This window comes from Entelurus aequoreus, linkage group LG13, assembly GCF_033978785.1.
Source record: "Entelurus aequoreus isolate RoL-2023_Sb linkage group LG13, RoL_Eaeq_v1.1, whole genome shotgun sequence".
NCBI lineage: Eukaryota > Metazoa > Chordata > Actinopteri > Syngnathiformes > Syngnathidae > Entelurus > Entelurus aequoreus.
In genome coordinates this window covers 68705174-68730103 of record NC_084743.1, presented here as the reverse complement: position 1 = coordinate 68730103, position 24930 = coordinate 68705174, and the positions used below count along the sequence as shown (strand labels likewise).

The 24930-nt window shown below is 38.5% G+C and overlaps 1 protein-coding gene across 2 annotated transcripts in view; it reads right to left on the bottom strand.

Moving 5' to 3' along the window:
• Positions 1–24930, bottom strand: part of LOC133663657 (A-kinase anchor protein SPHKAP-like) — a 383555-nt gene that overhangs the window by 355166 nt on the left and 3459 nt on the right. The window contains exon 2 of one of the 2 annotated variants that reach the window (XM_062068311.1): positions 19013–19204. The gene's annotated coding sequence lies outside the window, so the exon portion shown is untranslated. Of the gene's footprint in view, positions 1–19012; positions 19205–24930 lie in introns of those variants that run through there. The other variant, XM_062068312.1, reaches the window with a different exon arrangement.

The following is a 24930-nucleotide window of genomic DNA, read 5'->3' as shown; positions in this document are numbered from 1 at the left end:
GGTGTTGCTCCTTTGGTTCTCGTAGGCAGCGTGTGACAGGCTTCAATGTCGCTCCTGTCCACGGAGATCCTCCTGTTCCCCAAAAAGCTGACCACCTGCTGCTCCAACGATTCCACCTCCGACTCCGATTGAACTCCCTCCCGCCCTACGGGACCGTTCTCCCGGGCTGCCACACTGGCGTATGACCGATGTTTGGTCTTCAGTCCGCTGACGATCACGTTGTTCATGCGGGAGTACTGCTCCAAGTCGGCCACGCGACATTCCAAAACTTTTATAGCTTTGTCTTTCTCCGTGTTCAGTCTTTTGAGTGACTGAATGTCACCCATCAGATCCACGATTTTCTTTTGCTGTTCAGCAATTGTTGCGATCTCAGCCGACAAGAACTCAAGAGATTTCTTAATTTCTTCCATGTCGTCCTCAGGGGGGCTACCCGCTCTCCTTGGCTTCGGACCCATGCTAACCTGGGCCACGGTTGAAGGCGAGCCTAGCCCGGCTGCAGTGCAACTTGGATCTAGGCTAGAAACGAGCCACACTAACGTAGACACTTAGCGACGCCGGAATTTACTATTTTAACGGGCACTCAAGGGCTACTGCCCGCCCGAGTGGCACAGCACACGCCGCTCTGGTAGCTCTGTTGCTGCTCACCGTGAGAAAGTTTCGCCCTGCTTCCTTGCCTGCAGTAGTGAGTGGAGGCGGGTTAAGTGGTTAATTGTAAAAAAAAAGGAAACCATTTGGGTGTATTACACCAAGCACTGTCAAGAACAATGAAAAACAAGAACATTGAAGGTAACAAATGTTGGGGTAGAGGGGCCCACACCAATACTCTTTCAGGGGGCCCAGAATGCCTAGAAATCACTGCACGTAAGCAGCTAAGCCTGTGACCTTCGATCCCTCAGGCTGTACTGCATCAACAAGCGACATCAGTGTGTAAAGGATATCACCACATGGGCTCAGGAACACTTCAGAAACCCACTGGCAGTAACTACAGTTGGTCGCTACATCCGTAAGTGCAAGTTAAAACTCTCCTATGCAAGGCGAAAAGGAGGGTGAAGCAAAGCCTCTTTTCATGTTGTTTGCTCCATTTCCGAGTCTAATTTGGCTGTCAAAGTGTAGCAACTTGTCGGAATATATCCTCAGCCTTCTATCTATCCAGGTGAGATGCATGATTTATGATCTAGAATAAACTTACAGGGAGCAAGGAAGCAGCTGATCACTCGATAATGTAAACATTATACACACAACGCGTGATCACGGTGCCGCTATAAATAGTTTGTCTGCGTTAGCGCTTATAATAACAATATCACTAATACTTGATTATTCAAGTCACGAAATGTAAAGGAAGTATGGTTGGTGCTTTTTGGTTGTTTATTGGATTTAATGGGCAGAATAGAGGACCTCACATTGGCTCTAAACACAATCACAATTTTGCAAAATACTAGAGGGTCAGCCTATCAGCTACCGTACTTTAATATTTATCATACATGGAGGATCTAATAGCAAAATGATGACAGTTCTGCAAAGTCCTCTCACCAAGGACTTGAGTAAATATATACAATAGATGTAATACTCAATTAGACTAACAAAAAAGTACAATAAAACCTTATCCAACGAGAGCATTTCAACAGATATGACATACATAATCAGAATAATCCAATTCCATCACCACCTGGTTTGGCCTCTGAACTTGCAGGCCTTGCTTGTTGTTTGGACCCATGAGGTCTGTAATGAACCCATAGGGTAGGCAAGGAAATGTCACAGCACTGATGGGGAATCGTGATGTAATCATATAGAAAGGTCAGGAGGATAGGAGGAAATAAAAATAATTCAATATTGGTAAACGCACAGAGTGGACAGGAGCTGTCCAACAACATAAGAAAACAGAGAATATTACACAAACGCTGCAGCCTGTCATCATTTACAACATAATCCAAGACAACTCCTTCCAACTATTGCACTGAACATGGTTTTGATTAAAGGTTCAATATATACACACTACACCAACTGCAAGTGTGTTTGACTATCTGCAAATAAAGTCAAAGTCAAGATAGGTGACTCAGTTTTTGAAGACATTCTGGCCATAAACCAGAAGGTTAACTGAATCAATGTACCAACCAAATTGCTCTGTATTTATAGCAGTTTAAAACATCCATCCATCATGTACATTGTAAATGAATGTAACTTTGATGAAGCACTTAAAAACTAGGAAAAAAAATATTTCTGGCTGGTTGAAATATTGTGTAAATTATTTTATAACATGTTCTGGTCGAGTCTTCCATTACAGAATGACTAGCAGGCTGAATATTACATTTTATTCATAAATAGAGAAGGTTAAAACATTGCCATGCAGCAATATGAATGAAATGAGTTTATTTTGGTAATATAATCAACCATTTTGTGTGATCAATTTAACGGCACAGATTATACATATTAACAATCATACACATTCACACACAAAAAGAAAAGAAAAAGAATGACCGAAAAAGGAATAGGCTGAAGCCAAAGCTTATATTTGCCTATCCTATACATTCACTGAAAATTAGATTGCCTGGAACATCAACGTTCAAAAAAATCAATGGGATGAAAGTAATTTTTACTATATTTTATAATTTTCCATTATTTCACATTTTAAGGCTTTCTTAAACCTTAAAGAACTACATGTCCTCAACTCATCACTGAGCTTGTTCCACCAATTAACTCCTAAAACTGAAATACCTTTGTATTTCATATTTGTTCTTACTTTACCTATTTCAAAAATCAATATCCCCTGTAAATTACAGTTTTCTCCTCTTAATTTGAATAACCTAAGAATACAAGCTGGAAGGCTGTTGTTCTTTACTCAAAACATAATTTCCTTTTTTTTTTAAAGAAGACCATTAACTTGCACAACATGTAATGTACAGAATATCAGAAACATTTATTCAGGTAGAAATATCGCAAATTATATTACCAAAACATCTTTGACAATCAAAGCATGATCGTAACTATCAACATTATGAACATTATTATTAATCTAAACATGGAAGTGTAACTCCTCTCCTCTGACCTCCAATTGGCTCTGCTGTAAGCAGACTTTTATTCACCAGTTAGAATACATTAAAAAAATATACACATCCATGGTCTTTCATAATAATTGTGAACAATAGGCAAAATTCTATAAAAAGTGCAGTTACACTTGAAGTAGAAATCGCTAAATTTGCACATTTCCTGATCAAATACAAGGCAGAAATCTGAGATCCTTAATATACTGAGTTTACATCTGTTTTCAGCATCTCACCAATGTATATATATATATATATATATATATATATATATATATATATATATATATATATATATATATATATATATATATATATATATATATATATATATATATATATATATATATATATATATATATATATATAGGTTTATTTGAAATAGGGACAGATACAGAAACATAGACATCTGAAACAGTTATCCAATGTATGCATCATAGTGTTTGTAGCCAAAGCTAATTTACAACACTTGTCCCCAACAACAATAACAGATCCAACATCATTAAAATAGGAAAATAAAAAGAATAAGGAAAATATGAGTCGATAATAATGATATAGTAATAATACAGACAAAGTGCAAACTAGATAAAAGCCAATAATAATAATAATAATAACACAGACAAAGTGCAGACTAGATAAAAACCAATTGGTAAAAATTAGTAAAAACTAAACATGGGAACACGCATGTATACTTTTCAAAGTGTCAGGTAGAGAGTTCCATAGTTGTGGTCCTTTTATTGAAAAGGCAGTCTGGGCAAAGTAATGTTTCCATAAACATATGACATTATTATTCTTGCTAATCGAACAATAAACTGCAGATAAATGTCATGCAGTGAGGCACACAGTACAGATGTATTTCCCTATTCTTGTTACCTGCTTAACAACCTGTATTAACACTGTAATTACCAGCCATGAAACTCACTGCCCATCAATGCCGCACAGGAAACCTTACATTGTCAAAAAAACATACAACATTCAGCTCAAGGTCACATCAATACGTTGTATGCGTACTGCATGGGTTCAACTCAAGAGTAGGGCTGCAATGATTAGTCGACAATAGTTTTTCCAGGCGAAAGCGGGTCAGCACCGCTACTCGCAAAAACATCGCCGGTGCTAACATGTAAAGTGTGAGGATATTTCCTCTTATTCCTGTTAAAAACATGAATAACTTGCTCATTTTGCAAAGCGGACCTTGCTTTTATGGCAGTACATCTGTGATATTCGAGCATTTTAAAGCAGAGGCCTAATGTAAACTGATGTAAACTGAACCAGCTCAGTGGCCTTGTGGTTAGATTGTCCGCCCTGAGACTGGGACGTCGTGAGTTCAAACCCCGGCCGAGTCATACCAAAGACTACAAAAAACAACACCCATTGCCTCCAGGAATTGCTCCCCTCACCTCCCAGGGGGTGAACATGGGGACGGGTCAAATGCAGAGGACAAATTGTGTGACAATGGTTGGGACTTTAACTTTAAGTCAGACATCTGGAGGGAGGATGCATCTCAACCTCTGTAAGATTGTTAGCTTGCTAAAAATAACTATCATTTTAGCCAAAGTCAGCGAGCTAAACTTGGTCTACATCGATTAGAGTACTTTTTAAAGCAGCGTCAATTTGCAATGCCGTACAAAAGGGCACAATAATGAACGCGAACAGACACCAATGCGGAGATATCATATGATTAAACATACAATCTATCAAATAGTCAACATTTTAAGAATTGATCAAAGATACAGTTCTACACATTGAGTCTATTAGAGTGCTAAAACTGCAAATAGTTAATCAGTACTCAATATACCCGTGTGCAGCTTTTTGAACATCACAAAATGCTTTTTTTTTTGAGGAAATTAGATTTTTTTGTTTTGTTGTTTGTTTTCATTGTTGCTATTTTAACTGTTTTTAATACATATACAAAGTTAATAGTTTTTTGTTTTTTTTTAGCAATTTGCCTTTCCTTTAACATTTTAATAATCATTTTAATTTTGTAACAGCTGAATGAGCAGCACAGTTACAGTATAAATAAATATTTATGAATGAATTAGTCATCTTTGTTGTTAGTAAGCATATGCCTAAAATAACTTAAGATGCATTTAGAAGTCGATGGAAAATTAGAGCCATTAAATGTGTGTAGAGATGTCCGATAATGGCTTTTTTGCCGATATCCGATATTCCGATATTGTCCAACTCTTAATTACCGATTCCGATATCAATCGATACCGATATATACAGTCGTGTAATTAACACATTATTATGCCTAATTTTGTTGTGATGCCCCGCTGGATGCATTAAACAATGTAACAAGGTTTTCCAAAATAAATCAACTCAAGTTATGGAAAAAAATGCCAACATGGCACTGCCATATTTATTATTGAAGTCACAAAGTGCATTATTTTTTTTAACATGCCTCAAAATTTGGGACATGCTCTCCCTGAGAGAGCATGAGGAGGTTGAGGTGGGCAGGGTTGTGGGCGGGGGGGGGGGGTGTTATGGGGTAGCGGGGGTGTATATTGCAGCGTCCCAGAAGAGTTAGTGCTGCAAGGGGTTCTGGGTATTTGTTCTGTTGTGTTGCGGTGCAGATGTTCTCCCGAAATGTGTTTGTCATTCTTGTTTGGTGTGGGTTCACAGTGTGGTGCATATTTGTAACAGTGTTAAAGTTCTTTATACGGCCACCCTCAGTGTGACCTGTTTGGCTGTTGACCAAGTATGCTAGGCATTCACTTGAAAAAGCCGTAGATATTATGTGATTAAGCCGGCACGCAAAGGCAGTGCCTTTAAGGTTTATTGGCGCTCTGTACTTCTCCCTACGTCCGTGTACACAGCGGCGTTTTAAAAAGTCATGAATTTTACTTTTTGAAACCGATACCGATCATTTCCGATATCACATTCTAAAGCATTTATCGGTCGATAATATCTCTAATATCGCATACACACATCTCTAAATGTGTGTATGCTTTATTATCCGACTAATCGTTAAGATCATCGTTGACTAATTGACTATCGAAATGATCGTTAGTTGCAGCCCTACTCCAGATCCAAGATACCACAATGTGGTGTGATATCTTGTCTTCAAATGTGTTAAAACCTCACACTATCAGCAGAAGAAACAAAAAAAACAAAAAGAAGACTTTCCTTCCAGATGGGAGATATGTCTTTGTATGATTTAAAGAAGACATTATTATTCATGAAGAAAAAGTCAATTTGTTTCAAGTAGAACATCTACTTCTCCCTGTCTTATTTATTCATGTGTTGAGCGAGCTGCAGAACCTGCTGGGGATGAGGCCAAGGACAAAGGCTCATTAATGATGTCAAGAGGCACCGACAACCTCCACAACTTTAGTCCAACAGTGGAACAACACAATTTGTGGCGCCAGTAAGAAGAAATGTGGTTTGTATTCACACTGACTTTCTATATGTGTGAATGTGTGTGAACGACCATACTATATATAGATCTAATAAGATGTTAAACTGGACCACTAGCGGTGTGCCAGCAAAAGTATGCTCACTTCAGCTACAGGACTTTTGGTTTTTGTGCCTGTTCCATTGCATGGTATCTACTCTGATCAATGTGGCTACACTCGTTATTGACACTTTTTTTCCTTTTGAAAAACACAGATACCGCACAGTATTACTCCTAGTACGTGGTCAACCAATAGCATGCGGGTGAACCACTCAATCATTAGTCCAGCAGATTTTATATAGTGAACAATTAGCTGGTCCAGGACAAGTAAAGTTAAAGTTGAAGTCCCAACGATAGTCACACACACACACTACGTGTGGTGAAATGATCCTCTGCATTTGACCCATCCCCATGTTCACCCCCTGGGGAGGCGAGAGGAGCAGTGAGCAGCAGCGGTGGCCACGCTCAGGAATCATTTTGGTGATTTAACCCCCAATTCCAACCCTTGATGCTGAGTGCCAAGCAGGGAGGTAATGGGTCCCATTTTTATAGTCTTTGGTATGACTCGGCTGGGGTTTGAACTCACGACCTTCCAGTCTCAGGTCGGACACTCTAACCACAAGAGCCACTGAGCAGCAAGTAAATAGTAGAGATGTCCGATAATATCGGACTGCCGATATTATCGGCCGATAAATGCTGTAAAATGTAACATCGGAAATTATCGGTATCGGTTTCAAAAAGTAAAATGTATGACTTTTTAAAACGCCGCTGTGTACACGGACGTAGGGAGAAGTACAGAGCGCAAATAAACCTTAAAAGGCACTGCCTTTCCGTGCCGGCCCAATCACATAATATCTACGGCTTTTCACACACACAAGTGAATGCAAGGCATACTTGGTCAACAGCCATACAGGTCATGCTGAGGGTGCCCGTATAAACAACTTTAACACTGTTACAAATATGCGCCACACTGTAAACCCACACCAAACAAGAATGACAAACACATTTCAGGAGAACATCCGCACCGTAACACAACATAAACACAACAGAACAAATGCCCAGAACCCCTTGCAGCACTAACTCTTCCGGGACTCTACAATATACACCCCCCGCTACCCCCAGTAGCATTACACAAAGTTTGAACGGTAACACTGTTTGAATATAGGAAAATAAAACACTGTACCTAAGTAATGAATCAAATCAAATTAATGGTTTCCAATGGCCTCGAAGGCATTATTATTACGTGTATACTGGACTCATGGAAGAAGACCCATTTAAATAGCCCAAGGGGAACAATTACTTGATTCTCCCCAAGTGCTGACAACCCAGGCTGTGCTACTCGTGTAACCCAATAATTTATGTAAATAATATGTAAATGAGGCATGTAAACGAGTGTTAAAACATGTCAAGGAACGTCAGCTCATGCCTTCAGCATAGAGTGACATCTTTTTAAAATGTATTCTAATAAATTATGTCAATCTCATGGCATCAGACTCCCCTTGCAGCTGTAGCTGCTGTTCTACCCTGTACGGTTTTAGTATATATATATATATAATATTTAATACACCATACCTTCTGTCACCAACAAGTCTGTCAGAGAGCAGCACACTAGGGTGGTGTGACATGTTGACAGTTTCAATAACCGAGAGAGTACCCTTCCTGGTGACAGCTCATTCGACCTCCAAAGAGATTTTTTTAATGCTTTTAGTAACTTAAAATGTTTTAAATACTTAGATCAAGTCAAAACGTTGCATATTGTGTCTAGAATGGGAGTAGATCTGCAGTCGTTAATGCCACAATTATATGTGTGAAGTCAAAACTGAAGCCGCCACGTATGGTTATTTTTATACAGAAGTTAAGCACTAAACTTTTTAATATATTTAAAAAAAAAAAATAACAGTGCATATGTTGTGCAGGCATCATGGTGGAATTAGCATACGCCTCACAGTCTGCAGGTACGGGTTCAAATCTCTGAAGTTGAAATGTTCTCTCCCAATGTTCTGTTACGGCATTTCGCGTCACGACGGAACACCGATCCAAGTGGAAGTCTATGAGCATGAACTAAAGAAGCCTACTTGGATGAAAGGCCAAAAGACAAACTGAAGAGTCCAGGTGTGATTGATTGAATGCCCTGAGATTACAGTGACCTGGATGAATGAGAACATCCATGGACTCATATTCGGACGACGTTTCATGTTGCGGTATTCGGTGGTAACGGCATTTTGTGGTACACCATTTTCTGTTACATCATATAGTCGTCACTCCGTTTCGTGGTTTCGGCCTTTTGTGGTAACGAGGCTTCGTGGTTATGGTGTTTCGTGTGACGGCGTCGCGTGTGACGGCGTTGCGTATTACGACATTTCGCGCTACGACGTTTCGTGCTACAACGTTTCGCGCTACGACGTTTCGCGCTACGACGTTTCGCGCTACGACGTTTTGCATTACGGCGATTTGTATTACGACGTTTTGCATAACGACGTTTCGGACGTTTGTATTACGGCGTTTCGTATTACGTTGTTTTGAATTACGCCCCTTCAAATTACGATGTTTCAAATTACGATGTTTCGTATTACGACGTTTCACATTACGTTTCGTGTTACGGTTCATATTACGAGGCTTTGTATTATGTTTCATGCTGCAGTATCCCCTGGGTAAAACATTTCATATTACGGCATTTCGTGTTACGACGGAACACCAATCCAAGTCGAAGTCTATGAGCATGAACTAAAGAAGCCTACTTGGATGAAAAGCCAAAAGACAAACTGAAGAGTCCAGGTGTGATTGATTGAATGCCCTGAGATTACAGTGACCTGGATGAATGAGAACATCCATGGACTCATATTCGGACGACGTTTCATGTTGCGGTATTCGGTGGTAACGGCATTTTGTGGTACACCATTTTCTGTTACATCATATAGTCGTCACTCCGTTTCGTGGTTTCGGCCTTTTGTGGTAACGAGGCTTCGTGGTTATGGTGTTTCGTGTGACGGCGTCGCGTGTGACGGCGTTGCGTATTACGACATTTCGCGCTACGACGTTTCGTGCTACGACGTTTCGCGCTACGACGTTTCGCGCTACGACGTTTCGCGCTACGACGTTTCGCGTTACGACGTTTTGCATTACGGCGATTTGTATTACGACGTTTTGCATAACGACGTTTCGGACGTTTGTATTACGGCGTTTCGTATTACGTTGTTTTGAATTACGCCCCTTCAAATTACGATGTTTCAAATTACGATGTTTCGTATTACGACGTTTCACATTACGTTTCGTGTTACGGTTCATATTACGAGGCTTTGTATTATGTTTCATGCTGCAGTATCCCCTGGGTAAAACATTTCATATTACGGCATTTCGTGTTACGACGGAACACCAATCCAAGTCGAAGTCTATGAGCATGAACTAAAGAAGCCTACTTGGATGAAAAGCCAAAAGACAAACTGAAGAGTCCAGGTGTGATTGATTGAATGCCCTGAGAATACAATGACCTGGATGAATGAGAACATCCACGGACTCGTATTCGGCCGACGTTTCATGTTGCGGTATTCGGTGGTAACGGCATTTTGTGGTACACCATTTTTTTTCACATCATATAGCCGTCACTCCGTTTCATGGTTTCGGCCTTTTGTGGTAACGATGTTTTGGTCGTGTGACGACGTTTCGCGTTACGGCGATTTGTATTACGACGTTTTGTATTACGACGTTTTGTATTACGACGTTTTGTATTACGACGTTTCGGACGTTTTGTATTACGACGTTTCGGACGTTTTGTATTACGACGTTTCGGACGTTTTTTATTACGACGTTTCGGACGTTTTGTATTACGACGTTTCGGACGTTTGCATTACGACGTTTCGGACGTTTGTATTACGACGTTTCGTATTACGTTGTTTTGAATTACGCCCCTTCAAATTACGATGTTTCGTATTGCGACGTTTCACATTACGACGTTTCACATTACGACGTTTCATATTACGACGTTTCACATTACGACGTTTCGTATTACGTTGTTTTGAATTACGCCCCTTCAAATTACGATGTTTCGTATTACGACGTTTCGTATTATGTTGGTTTGTATTACGACGTTTCGTATTACGTTGTTTTGAATTACGCCCCTTCAAATTACGATGTTTCGTATTGCGACGTTTCACATTACGACGTTTCACATTACGACGTTTCATATTACGACGTTTCACATTACGACGTTTCGTATTACGTTGCTTTGAATTACGCCCCTTCAAATTACGATGTTTCGTATTACGACGTTTCGTATTATGTTGTTTTGAATTACGCCCCTTCAAATTACGATGTTTCGTATTACGACGTTTCACATTACGACATTTCACATTACGACGTTTCGTGTTACGGTTCGTATTACGAGGCTTTGTATTATGTTTCATGCTGCAGTATTCCCTGGGTAAAACATTTCATATTACGCCATTTCGTGTTACAAGGTTTTATGTTACGATATTCCGTGGTTAAGGCATTTTATGTTAGTGTTTCGTGGTTATGGCGTATCGTGGTTTCCGCGGACCGTGTTGTGGCGTTTCAAGTTACAACGTTTTGAACTACGACGTTTCGCATTATGTCGTTTCATGCTACGGCGTTCCCTGGGTAAAACATTTCATATTACGCCATTTTGTGTTACAAGGATGTATGTTAGGGTATTCCATGGTAAAGGCATTTTATGTTATTGTTTGGTGGTTACGAATTTTGGTGGTTACGGTGTTTGGTATTACGACGTTTTGTATCATAACATATTGTATTACAACGTTTCATATTAAAGCATTCCGTGGGTACGACATTTCATATTATGCCATGTTGTGTAACAACGTTTCATGTGTCGGTATTCTTTGGTTACAGCATTTGGTGGTTACGGTGTTTTATGGTTACGACATTTTGTGGTTACTGCGTTTTAAGTTACGGTGTTTCGAATTATGCCGCTTCAAGTTACAACATTTTGCGTTACGTTGTTTTGCATTATGTTTCGCATTACGACATTTCTTATTACAACATTCTGTGTTACGATGTTTTATATTACGACATTTCGTGCTACAGCATTCCCTGGGTACAGCATTTCATAGTATGCCATTTTGTGCCATAAGGTTTAATATTACGGTATTCCCTGATTAAGGCATTTTGTGTTACAGTGATTGGTGGTTACACACTTTCATGTTACAGCCCTATATGTGATAACCTTTGAAGTTATGGCCTTTTGAGTTACAAAAGTTTGTGTTTACAAAGTTTCATGATTGCATATGGACTCTCATATATCAATAGTATCCAAATAGAAAAAGACAACTAATTAACAAAATGAAATAAATACACAGCTGGAAAAATATGCCGTCGCACACTACTACAATGACAATTGCTTTTGTTTGTTTTTTAATTATCTTTTGAACTGCCTTTAGGACTCCCAAGCGTGAGTCAGACTCTTCAGTGGCAGTGCGTCAACAAAAAGGAAGGTGAAAGTGAAAAGCAAAGTTAAACTAAACATCGCAGAATGCTTAGAAAGTCAGATTAACCAGAATGTAAACAGCTTCTCCCATTACATTTTTACATGCGAATGGACTAATTGACTTATCTTCCTTTTCTTTCCAATGTGAAGAATGTCACACAATGCATTGTCTCTATGCAATCATTTTGTCCACCTATGAAAGCTATTTTTACACGTTCATCCTTGTCATCCTTTTCCATTTAAAAGCCCAGTAGAAGCTACACTAGACCACCCCAGCAGATAAGACGAAAACACGGTGCAGTGACGCCTGCCCTGTTTTCAAAGATGTTTTTGAAGGTGTGATATAATCTATCTCCTTGCATCCCAAGAACACACTGAGATTCATGGCTTCAGGGTCAAAACAGCTGGCAGCCTGCTGCTTCAGATGCTCTGACTAAATGTCATGACCGTAATGCTTCTCCTTCTGCTGGAGAGCTGGAGAACACATTGTTGGAAAGAAGTGTTGATGTTTGCTTAGGTCCACACCTAGATAGCGCCTTTAGACTTAGATTTAGACAAACTGTATTGATCCACAAAGGAAATTGTTTATGTTGTCCTGTGGATCATCCAAAAGTGGAAATCCGGTCAAAACATGTGAAAAAATGCTTAAAAAATATACAAAATATGACGTTCAGACATACTTATTGGACAGTGTAATTAAATAATGGAATTTAAATTAAAAAAATGTATTTGTTATATTTTTACAAAATGTATCTTTTAAATTACAAGTCACCAGGATCTAGGGATTATCTTGATTATTAATGTATAACTAATGAATCAGGTAAAATAATTCAACATCTGTTCAGTAACATGTTATGTTTGATCTTTTAATTACTAAGTAAATATAAAATGTATAAATGTTTAATTTCTTCATATTCTGCCAACATATTTCTTCTTTTTCGTACAAATTACCAGTATCCAGAATACTTACAATTAATCAAATATGTTAATATATTAAATATATGTGTAGTGAAAATAGTAAAATGATGGATTTTGTATTATATCATTAAATGTAATTAGAACTGGACATAAAATGTACAATAATTGTATTTTTTTCAAATTTTGACAACATATTTCTTTTAAATTAAAAGTTACCAGGCATTATTAAATGAAAAATAAATCATAACTATTAAATTAAGGTTATATATTAAACATTTGTATAGTAAAATATAGTACATATTTTTATTATATAAGTACATTTAATTTATGTATAAATAACAACTTAATATGGGACTTACAATTATTTAATTTTTTCAAATTTGGATAAATATACTTTTTCTTCCAAATTAAAAGTCACCCTGTTTAGAATATACCAAATAGTGTTTTCCCCAAAATAGTCTGAGATATGAATAATAATATCAATCTGAAGTATTTTGCCATCAATTCAATGAATTGGAAACAGAAACATTGAAGGGTATGACTCATTGCGTGCTTTAGTACCAAAAAAAAAGTTAGTGTGTCTATGCCTCTAAAAGCTGGGCTATCATGACACCTGGTGGACAAACAAGATCATGACGCCTCGTCTTCAACTATATTCCACTTTCCTTTTTTAGGCAAAAACGTCATTACTGTTGGTTGCTTTTGAATGATTTGGGGACAGGACAGAATTCCATCAAGAAGCTTCTGGCATCATTGTGATTGGGCAAAATTAACATTATGAGCTGGACAAGATTTCGCCACTTTTTGCCGCAATGGTGTGAGTAGGACTCTGCGGTTTCTTCTGAGAGCAGATACATCAGCGGTGTGCGTAATGGAGCTATTTCGCCTCCATGAAAGCGGTGGTTTCACCAAGATTTTGCGGCTCCTCTTAAGCTTGGAGCAGACACATTAGTTGTAGTTAGTGATTTATAGACAACATCACAGAGCTTAATAACATTCATGAGGGACACAAGCTCTGTCGAAAACACCTGGGCCAAAAAACTAAGAAAGAGAAGGTAACATGATAGTATTCTGTTTTGCATCCTCTTCTACTGATGGTTTTTTTTTTGTACTTTGAGGTTAATTTTGCTTGAGAATTTCAAGAGAAATTCACATTTCCGGCAGCTTTCCAAGGGTGGAAACACACAGGGATGCAGGGTGAAAAAAAATAAAAATAAAAAAAGTATGAAAAATGTCCCAATAAGCATAAGAAAATGCTATTGACAATCAGACACTGAAGATAAGGAAACACAGGCTATGGTGTCCATATTAAGGATGCACGATAATGGATATTTGAACCTATACCGATAACCAATAATATCTAGACCTTTACAACCGATAACAACAACCAATATTTATGTATGTTTGTGTGTGTGTTCATTCAATACATATATATATATATATATATATATATATATATATATATTCAATATATATATATATATATATACACACACACACACACACCTACGTATAGGTATGTATATATAACTATATGGGTGTGTAATATATCAATTTTCTTTTCTTTTTTTTTACAGTACAGACTAGTGAAAATGCAGGGACTAAAAGTGTGAATTTTATTTAAATTGTTATTTTATATGATATTATCTATAAATGTATATACACAGTCGTGGTCAAAAGTTTATAAACACTTGTAAAGAACATAATGTCACGGCTGTCTTGAGTTTCCAATGTTTTCTACAACTCTTAGTTTTTTGTGATAGAGTGATTGGAGCACATACTTGTTCGTCACAAAAAACAGTCATGAAGTTTGGTTCTTTTATGAATTTATTATGGGTCTACTGAAAATGTGACCAAATCTTCTGGGTCAAAAGTATACATACAGTAGGGCTGGGCGATATGGCCTTTTTTTAATATCTCGATATTTTTAAGCCATATCGCGATACACGATATATATCTCGATATTTTGCCTTAGCCTTGAATGAACACTAGATGCATATAATCACAGCAGTATGATGATTCTATGTGTCTACATTAAAACATTCTTCTTCATACTGCATTAATATGCTCATTTTAAACTTTCATGCAGAGAGGGAAACCACAACTAAGTCAATTGACCAACACTGTATTTACTAAACAGTTATTAAGCAATGGCACAAACATGCATGGCACTTCCAAAACAGAAAGTGCAAAATTGTCAGACATTTTAAAACAAGCTATTAGTGCACTTTTGTGCATGATGTCACTAAAATGACATATAACAACACTAAATTAAAGTGCACTTTTTGTACAGAACGCCACTACAATAGTTTAAAACAAATAAAGTGCACTTTTGTGCATGATGTCACACAAGATATTTCAAATAAAAATTCGCTGCATAATAGGAAATCAAATTGTGTACGTCCTTTGCTATGTGGTAGGTTCCTGCGGACGTTATCTCCTTCTGTTGTTGACATTTTTTTTTATACGGTGTTGATGTGGAAATGTTTGCCTCGGCATTTTGATGGTGTGGCACCGAACGAAGATGTTGACATGCGGAGTAAGCACTCTTCATTCTCTAGCAGGTGACTTTTCAAATGATGGTACATATTAGCAGTAATGCTACTTTTTGTAGCAATGCTTTTTCCCCACACTTCACAAATTACGGTTGTCTGTTCAACATATTCCCACTTGAAGCCAGACGATGGACCCTCTGCTGTTTTTCTTGGGAATTGATTCTTCCTTCATTTGTTACCAGATTCGCACCTTCTTTCTCTCGTATTACCGCTCGCACCACTCCGCTGGCATCACAGCTAACGTCACCCATGCCGCTACCTCTCTGCTCCGCGAGGGCGTATAGGTATGTGACGTATGACGTGACAGTATGTGACGTATGTCAGAAGGTGAACTTGTTGTCTGTGAGAAGGAGAGACAACAAAGAGTGGGAAGAGCCTGTAGTGTAATGCCAGCAGCTAAAAGCAACTGCGTGAGAACGTATACTCGAATATCACGATATAGTCATTTTCTATATCGCACAGAGACAAACCCGCGATATATCGAGTTTATCGATATATCCCCCAGCCCTAACATACAGCAATGTTAATATTTGGTTACATGTCCCTTGCCAAGTTTCACTGCAATAAGGCGCTTTTGGTAGCCATCCATAAGCTTCTGGCAAACTTCTGGCTGAATTTTTGACCACTCCTCTTGACAAAATTGGTGCAGTTCAGCTAAATGTGTTGGTTTTCTGACATGGACTTGTTTCTTCAGCATTGTCCACATGTTTAAGTCAGGACTTTAGGAAGGCCATTCTAAAACCTTAATTCTAGCCTGATTTAGCCATTCCTTTACCACTTTTGACGTGTGTTTGGGGTCATTGTCCTGTTGGAACACCCAACTACGCCCAAGACCCAACCTCCGGGCTGATGATTTTAGGTTGTTCTGAAGAATTTGGAGGATAATCCTCCTTTCTAATTGTCTTATTTACTCTCTGTAAAGCACCAGTTCCATTGGCAGCAAAACAGGTCCAGAGCATAATACTACCACCACCATGCTTGATGGTAGGTATGGTGTTCCTGGGATTAAAGGCCTCATCTTTTCTCCTCCAAACATATTGCTGGGTATTGTGGCCAAACAGCTCAATTTGTGTTTTATCTGACCACAGAACTTTCCTCCAGAAGGTCTTATCTTTGTCCATGTGATGTCAGATGAAACAAAAATTGAGCTGTTTGGCCACAATACCCAGTAATGTTTGGAGGGGAAAAGGTGAGGCCTTTGCACTCAAGTACATAACTCCACATGTGTTCATTCATAGTTTTGATGCCTTCAGTGACAATCTACAATGTAAATAGTCATGAAAATAAAGAAAACGTGTTGAATGAGAAGGTTTGTCCAAACTTTTGGCCTGTAATGTGTGTGTATGTGTGTGTAATATATATTTTTTTTTTTTTAAATTTTTTACAGGACAGACTAGTGACAATGCAGGGACTAAAAGTGTGAAGTCTATTTAAATTATATATATATATATATATATATATATATATATATATATATATATATATATATATATATATATATATATATATATATATATATATATATATATATATATATATATATATATATATATATATATATATATATATATATATATATATATATATACACGTGTGTGTGTGTGCATGTATTAATTAAAAAATATATGTGTGTGTTTGTATATGTGTATATAAAATATACCAAAAATATACCAACCTATTGTAGGGAATAGAATACTGTCAACTTATATTTTTCAACCTACTTAACTATAATTTGAGTAGCAACAACACCGTAACAGGTCGAGTCACATCTCTTGTTGATTGACAAATATAGAATTACAGTTTTAAATGACAGTAATATAAAAGTGCAATATGTGCCTGCCCCTTAGAAAGGCAACACTCAATTGTAGGAATCAGGGTTTAAATAATAAAGTGCATTTTTTTTCCCCACTAAAAAAATCATACAAGGTAACGGAGGTGGCTCCAATAAACTATGAAGTTAAACATAAACAACTACTCATTTTGTCATCAAGGGCTTTACCACTAAGGTATTTTCTTTCAAACTGTTTGTTGTCTCTTATTAAACGCTTACTCATCAGTCCTGTGGTTGTGCGTTTGCTGCTGTCGCCGCTATTAACTCTAGGTCTTGGCTTGGTAGCAGAAGCAGCTTTGTACTCCTTCCACAAATCTTCACGATGGTGAATTTAAAGTGACATCCGGTGATCAGATTTGTTGCGTTTGAGCTCGTCTTTTTCCCTCTGAGTAGAACTTTTGCATTAAATGTCTTCTTGTGACATGGTAAAGCCCACACCAATCACTGCAGCGCTACAGTATGATGCTTTTCTCGGTAGTATCGTGACATCACATACAGTATATGCAACCATACCATAGGGGAGGGGTGGGGAGGAGGAGCCAGGCACAAAAGAAAGACCAACGACAAAGATGATAAGCCTTTATCATTTTCAGCTCCCTTTATTGGTTGATTTTTCATTATTGGACTTATTGATGTCATACATAATTGGCTATTATCGGTCAATAGTGATCAGCTGGCGATATCCTGCATCCCTAGTCTATATATCGTCATATTTATATTGGGGGTGAATTTTTTATTTTTTTTATTTTATTGTCATAAAAAAATACAATCATGTGTGCTTACGGACTGTATCCCTGCAGACTGTATTGATCTATATTGATATATAATGTAGGAACCATAAATATTAATAACGGAAAGAAACAACCCTTTTGTGCGAATGAGTGTGAATGAGTGTAAATGGGGGAGGGAGGTTTTTTGGGTTGGTGCACTAATTGTAAGTGTATCTTGTGTTTTTTATGTTGATTTAATTTAAAAAAATATATATATTTTTTTCTATTATTATTTTTTTATTTCTTGTGCGTCCCGGTACTAATCGATCCACAGATAGGTACTGGGCTGGTTGGGGACCACTGCAGTAGATGACATCACACCAAGAGGGGGCAACATTGAGCCTGGCGATGGAAAGGTGGCGTTCCAAGTACAGTTAGGTATCTACAGATTACTTAAAAAAATATTGATATAATGGGAAATGACGACCAGATAATTTACAGGATCAAAAAAACTAAGAGAACCAGCTAGTGAAATTTTGATCATCTGGACGCTATGGGTCCCGTTTGACTAACTGGCTTTTGGCCACTTCAGAGGCACCATTTTCCCCCAGACTTTGTGGAGATGCGCTGAAAAAATGTCAATCTTTGCACCTCATTCCAAGAAAATGAAGTTCACATGACGACACAAACATGACTTCCACATTTTGTTTCCCCAGAGACCGAGCACGCCATCTCATCTGTAGGAGATTGCGAGTTTTGTTCCAGCACAGAGTACAACGAGCTTTGAGACCTTATCCCGGTCCACATTTCATTGTGACAGGAATCTAACCTCATGCGAAAGCTTCAGGGACCAATTCCTCCAACAGGATGTATGAGCTGGGGTCTGGTCATGATCACAGGAAACTCTGTGATAAACATTAGCTTGGCTTCCTTCACATTTGGGTTTGATCAGCATGTTTGTTTATTGCTAGATTCCGTCGCGGTGTGGCTGTCACCATATTGTGTAACGTTTGTTTTCAGTACAGACTGAAGAGGAAGGAATGTGGTCCACTATCAGTACACCCGACACATGTCGCACACATACAGTGTCTCATATTCACATCCATACCTTAAAAGTTGGGCCCTTGACCCGTTCCTGAGGTGGACGACGAGCGGCCAGCTGGATCAGTAACAACGTAGTATTGGGAGCTGACCTCACCCTCAGTGGAGCAGTTAGACAGGCTGTCAGGGTGGCCTCTTTCTGGGGTCCGCAGGGCCCCCCTCCTGTGCTAGTGCTGGAAGTGGGTCAGCCAGGAAGTAGCTGGAAGAAAGCGGGACACGAGGCTTTGTTAACGGGGAGTTATAAAAGCGCTGATATCGGGGTCAAATTATCTACTGTAGTTATGGTTGATGCAACATAGTATTCATTAACAGAACAATGTTAACACTGTCACTGATACAAACCCCAAGACGTGTGATATGAATATTAAAGCAAGCATGTTTATTTTGATTTGGAGTGTAGCAACAGTGTCTGCGTGTTGTGATAACTCTTTCAAAATAAACGTGCATGTTGGGTTTTTTTCAAAATCAAAATTTAATAATAAACAAATGAGCTACTTAAAATGTGCATCTTAGGCGACATTATTTTGTAGACAATGTGATGGGGTAGGGACTTTTCTTGGAAAATGTGTGGAGCCGCTCACCTAAGCTAATATTCATGTTACATTTATTACGGCAAATATAAATGCATTTCTTAGTATTTTATGTAACAGTATCACTGTTAAAAAATACATCATAGTCATTCACCGACGTCCCACTGGGGTGAGTTTTTCCTTGCCCGTATGTGGGCTCTGTACCGAGGATGTCGTTGTGGCTTGTACAGCCCTTTGAGACACTTGTGATTTAGGGCTATATAAATAAACATTGATTGATTGATTGATGGAGGACGAGGCTAAACACATTGCACACCGAAAGAATGCAGCATGCTAAAAGCAAGAGCTAACTGTCTGAAACAACTACAGGGAATAAGTGCTTAGTAAAGTTTAAGAAGTGTAGATGGAAGAGTGTTACAGAAACTGGAAATTAAAAAACAGATTAATAAGAGTCCAGAGAGAGGATAATATAACAACTGTTGGTGTGTCAGCGTTGTCACAGTCAGTAAACGACACATAAGAGGACAGCGGATCGATCTATAAATTGGTGATGTCAATACCAAGAGGGTAGTATCAGTATATGATCGATACGAGACTGATGAGATTAATATTTCTATTTTCTCAAAAATATTTTGGATGTTGATTTTGTTAATGTTTACAAACTCAGAATAATTATCTGGACACAGGATGACTTTGAGGGCAAATCCCAAAGGATTTAAATGAGCAGTGGATAGTAGTTTTTACTTTGTTTTAGTTATGGTGTACTTCGGACTTTGTTTTGCTCAAATAATAGTATGTAATAAAAGAGAATAAGGAACTAGTTTAAGTATTGTTTTGATATTGTGAAACTTTAATAGCACTCCGCACCATGAATATATTGAATAATTGAATACACGTGATCGGTATTTGTATCGCCTGATATCACTCATGGATGATCTGCATTGAATCGGCAGCATAAAACCACTGATCTAAACATTTCTATAATAGCGCAATGTGTTCGGTTTACAGGACAGACTAGTGAAAATGCAGGGACTAAAAATTGGAATTTTACCTAAATTGTTATATACTGTATATATGTATGTATATATATATATATATATATATATATATATATATATATATATATATATATATATATATACACATATATATATACACACATTTTTTAAATAAAATTCACACTTACAGTCCCTGCATTTTCACTAGTCTGTTGTGTAATTATTTTTTTATAAATAAATAAATAAGTCTGTATATATATATATATAAAGGGCAGCACGTTGGAAGAGGGGTTAGTGCGTCTGCCTCACAATACGAAGGTCCTGGGTTCGATCCTGGGCTCGGAATCTTTCTGTGTGGAGTTTGCATGTTCTCCCCGTGACTGCATGGGTTCCCTCCGGGTACTCCGGCTTCCTCCCACCTCCAAAGACATGCACCTGGGGATAGGTTGATTGGCAACACTAAATTGGCCCTAGTGTGTGAATGTGAGTGTGAATGTTGTCTGTCTATCTGTGTTGGCCCTGTGATGAGGTGGCGACTTGTCCAGGGTGTACTCCGCCTTCCGCCCGATTGTAGCTGAGACAGGCTCCAGCACCCCCCGCGACCCCAAATAGGGATAAGCGGTAGAAAATGGAGGAATGGAGAGATATATATATATATATATATATATATATATATATATATATATATATATATATATATATATATATATATATATATATATATATATATATATATATATATACAGTATACCTGTATACTGATGGCATCCCCCCAGACCTCATCAAGCGCTGTAAAGACACCCTCCTGCAGCCTTTGCATGATGTCCTCTGCCAGTGCTGGAAAGAAGGAGCCGTGCCGCGAGACATGAGAGATGCCAAGATTGTCACCCTTTACAAAAATAAGGGTGACAGGAGCGACTGTAACAATTACAGGGGCATCTCCCTCCTGAATATCGTAGGGAAACTCTATGCCCGTGTTGTGCTTGTCCGCCTTCAAAAACTTGCTGAGCGCGTTTACCCGGAATCTCAATGCGGCTTTCGCGCCAAGCGCTCTACAGTGGACATGATATTCTCCCTACGCCAACTTCAGGAGAAATGCAGGGAACAACAGAAGCCCCTGTACATATCCTTCATTGACCTGACCAAGGCTTTCGACCTGGTTTGCAGAGAAGGGCTCTTCAGCATCCTACCCAAGATCGGATGCCCTCCAAAGCTCCATAGCCTCATTAGATCTTTTCATGACGACATGAAGGCAACCATCCAGTATGAGGGTAGCATGTCCAACCCATTTGACATTAAGAGCGGAGTCAAGCAAGGTTGCGTCCTTGCTCCTACCCTTTTCGGCATCTTCTTTGTCCTGCTCATCAATCATGCTTTTGGGACTGCAACAGAAGGGGTATATCTACGTACCAGATCTGACGGCCGACTTTTCAACCTAGCCCGTCTTAAAGCAAGGACCAAAGTCCGTGAGACAATCATTCGGGACATGCTCTTTGCTGATGATGCCGCCATCGTTTCACACACTGAACAAGAACTCCAGTGCCTTATGGACAGATTCTCCCAGGCCTGCAAAGACTTCGGGCTTACCATCAGCCTAAAAAAGACCAATGTGCTGAGTCAGGAAGTGGACACTCCACCAGCCATCACAATCGATGAGTACCAACTCAAAGTCGTACACCAATTCACATACCTGGGATCCACCATCAGTGACAATCTGTCCCTCGACGGTGAGATCAACAAACGTATCGGCAAAGCTGCCACAACCCTAGGGCGCCTCACGACCCGCGTCTGGGAGAACCGGAAGCTGACAACTCCTACCAAGATGGCAGTGTACAACGCCTGCATCGTCAGCACTCTTCTCTACGGCAGCGAAACATGGACAACATACTCCAAACAGGAGCGCAAACTGAACACCTTCCACATGCGCTGCCTTCGCCGCATCCTCGGCATCCATTGGAGTGACAAGGTGACGAATGCCCAGGTCCTCGAACGCGCTGGTCTTCCTACCATGTTCACGCTGCTCAGACAACGCAGGCTGCGTTGGCTCGGCCACGTGTGCCGTATGGAGGATGGACGTATCCCAAAGGACATCCTGTATGGCGAACTTGGCTCTGGCAAGAGATCTGTTGGCCGGCCAAAACTGCGCTTCAAAGATGTCTGCAAGCGGGACATGAAAGCCCTGGACATAAACACTGAACACTGGGAAGATGCAGCAGCTGACCGCAGCAAATGGCGCAGTGTCCTTCACAAACAGCTGAAGACTGGCGAGGAAAAGATCCATGCCACAGCCAATGAAAAAAGAACCAAGCGGAAGACACGCACTCCTGCAGTTGCGCCTTCCAGCTACATCTGCAGTAAATGCGGCCGTGTTTGCCTCTCCCACATCGGACTCATCAGCCACAGCAGGCGTTGTCGCTGAGTTTAAACTTGACCTCTGGACTGGCGCAGTTTCCATAGTCGTTACGACTGACGGAGGCCTGATGATGATACAGTATATATTTTCACTAGTCTGTCCTGTAATTATTTTTTTATAAATAAATAAATTATGTGTATATATATATATATATATATATATATATATATATATATATATATATATATATATATACACACACTACCGTTCAAAAGTTTGGGGTCACCCAAACAATTTTGTGGAATAGCCTTCATTTCTAAGAACAAGAATAGACTGTCGAGTTTCAGATGAAAGTTCTCTTTTTCTGGCCATTTTGAGCGTTTAATTGACCCCACAAATGTGATGCTCCAGAAACTCAATCTGCTCAAAGGAAGGTCAGTTTTGTAGCTTCTGTAACGAGCTAAACTGTTTTCCGATGTGTGAACATGATTGCACAAGGGTTTTCTAATCATCAATTAGCCTTCTGAGCCAATGAGCAAACACATTGTACCATTAGAACACTGGAGTGATAGTTGCTGGAAATGGGCCTCTATACACCTATGTAGATATTGCACCAAAAACCAGACATTTGCAGCTAGAATAGTCATTTACCACATTAGCAATGTATAGAGTGTATTTCTTTAAAGTTAAGACTAGTTTAAAGTTATCTTCATTGAAAATAAGGACATTTCAATGTGACCCCAAACTTTTGAACGGTAGTGTATATATATATATATATATATATATATATATATATATATATATATATATATATATATATATATATATACACACACAGTATATATAATTTATTTATTTATAAAAAAAATAATTACAGGACAGACTAGTGAAAACGCAGGGACTATAAGTGAATTGTATTTAAAAAATGTACATATGTACATATATATATATATATATATATATATATATATATATATATATATATATATATATATATATATATATATATATATATACATACATACATACATACATACATACATACATACATACATACATACATACATACATACATACATACATACAATTATTATATTTCATGGTAAAGTATAATTTTAGAATGCGGGGGACAGGTATTTTGCAGTATTAAATATATTCCTAATATTTCAAATTGTATCAATTATATAAACAATAAAAATAATAATTGTTTTAAATGTACATTTTATTCCCGGGAGACTCCAATCCTCATATTAAAATGTTTACACAATAATAAACAATTGTGGCAATTTGCAACCTATGACGAATCACTGCAGAGGTTGCAGTACTAGCAGTTGCCAGCAGGAGGCAGTGTGCTCCTACATACAACATCAACACCTCAGCATCCATTTTGCCTCCAATTCTCTTGCTGCTTTTGAGCTGCAAAATGATGGCCAGCAATAAAGGCAGCTTGTTATTTAGTTATTGATGTGGCCACTTTGAAGGCATTCGGGCACGCTAGAACTGTGAGCACAAACAACGCGATAAAAAAACAAAAAACAAAGATGGAATGGCAGGAATGAGTAAAAAGTCTCACAGGATTCACTAAACTGTCAGACGTCCCCCTAAAACATGCTCCCAAACCCTGGGAGGTTTTGTTTATGAGATCGTCAAAGCACTGAGACCACACCAAGATCTGCAGTTGTTACCCATAAATGTCCATGAAGGCATCACATCTACTCACAGGGGAACATGTTAGTACAATAACAAACTTTTTGCATCCAATCACTGACGTAAAACAACTAATCCAGATTGTGGAATTTTGAATAAAGTTGTTTTTGGACCTGCACCAACGTGGTCTGTTTGCATGCCTAAAAAGGGTAAATGTGCTTTAATGGAATTTCCACAAATAAAATAAAGGTTTTACAAATCAAAAACTGTTTTATGAACGTAGGGTCTGTGGGATAAACTAGTCCTGATATGACACATCCAAGTACAGAGGGTTTTGACCTGGACTAAAGTGGTCTACATGTCTAAAAATGAGTTAAAATGGGCATGTTTACTGCAT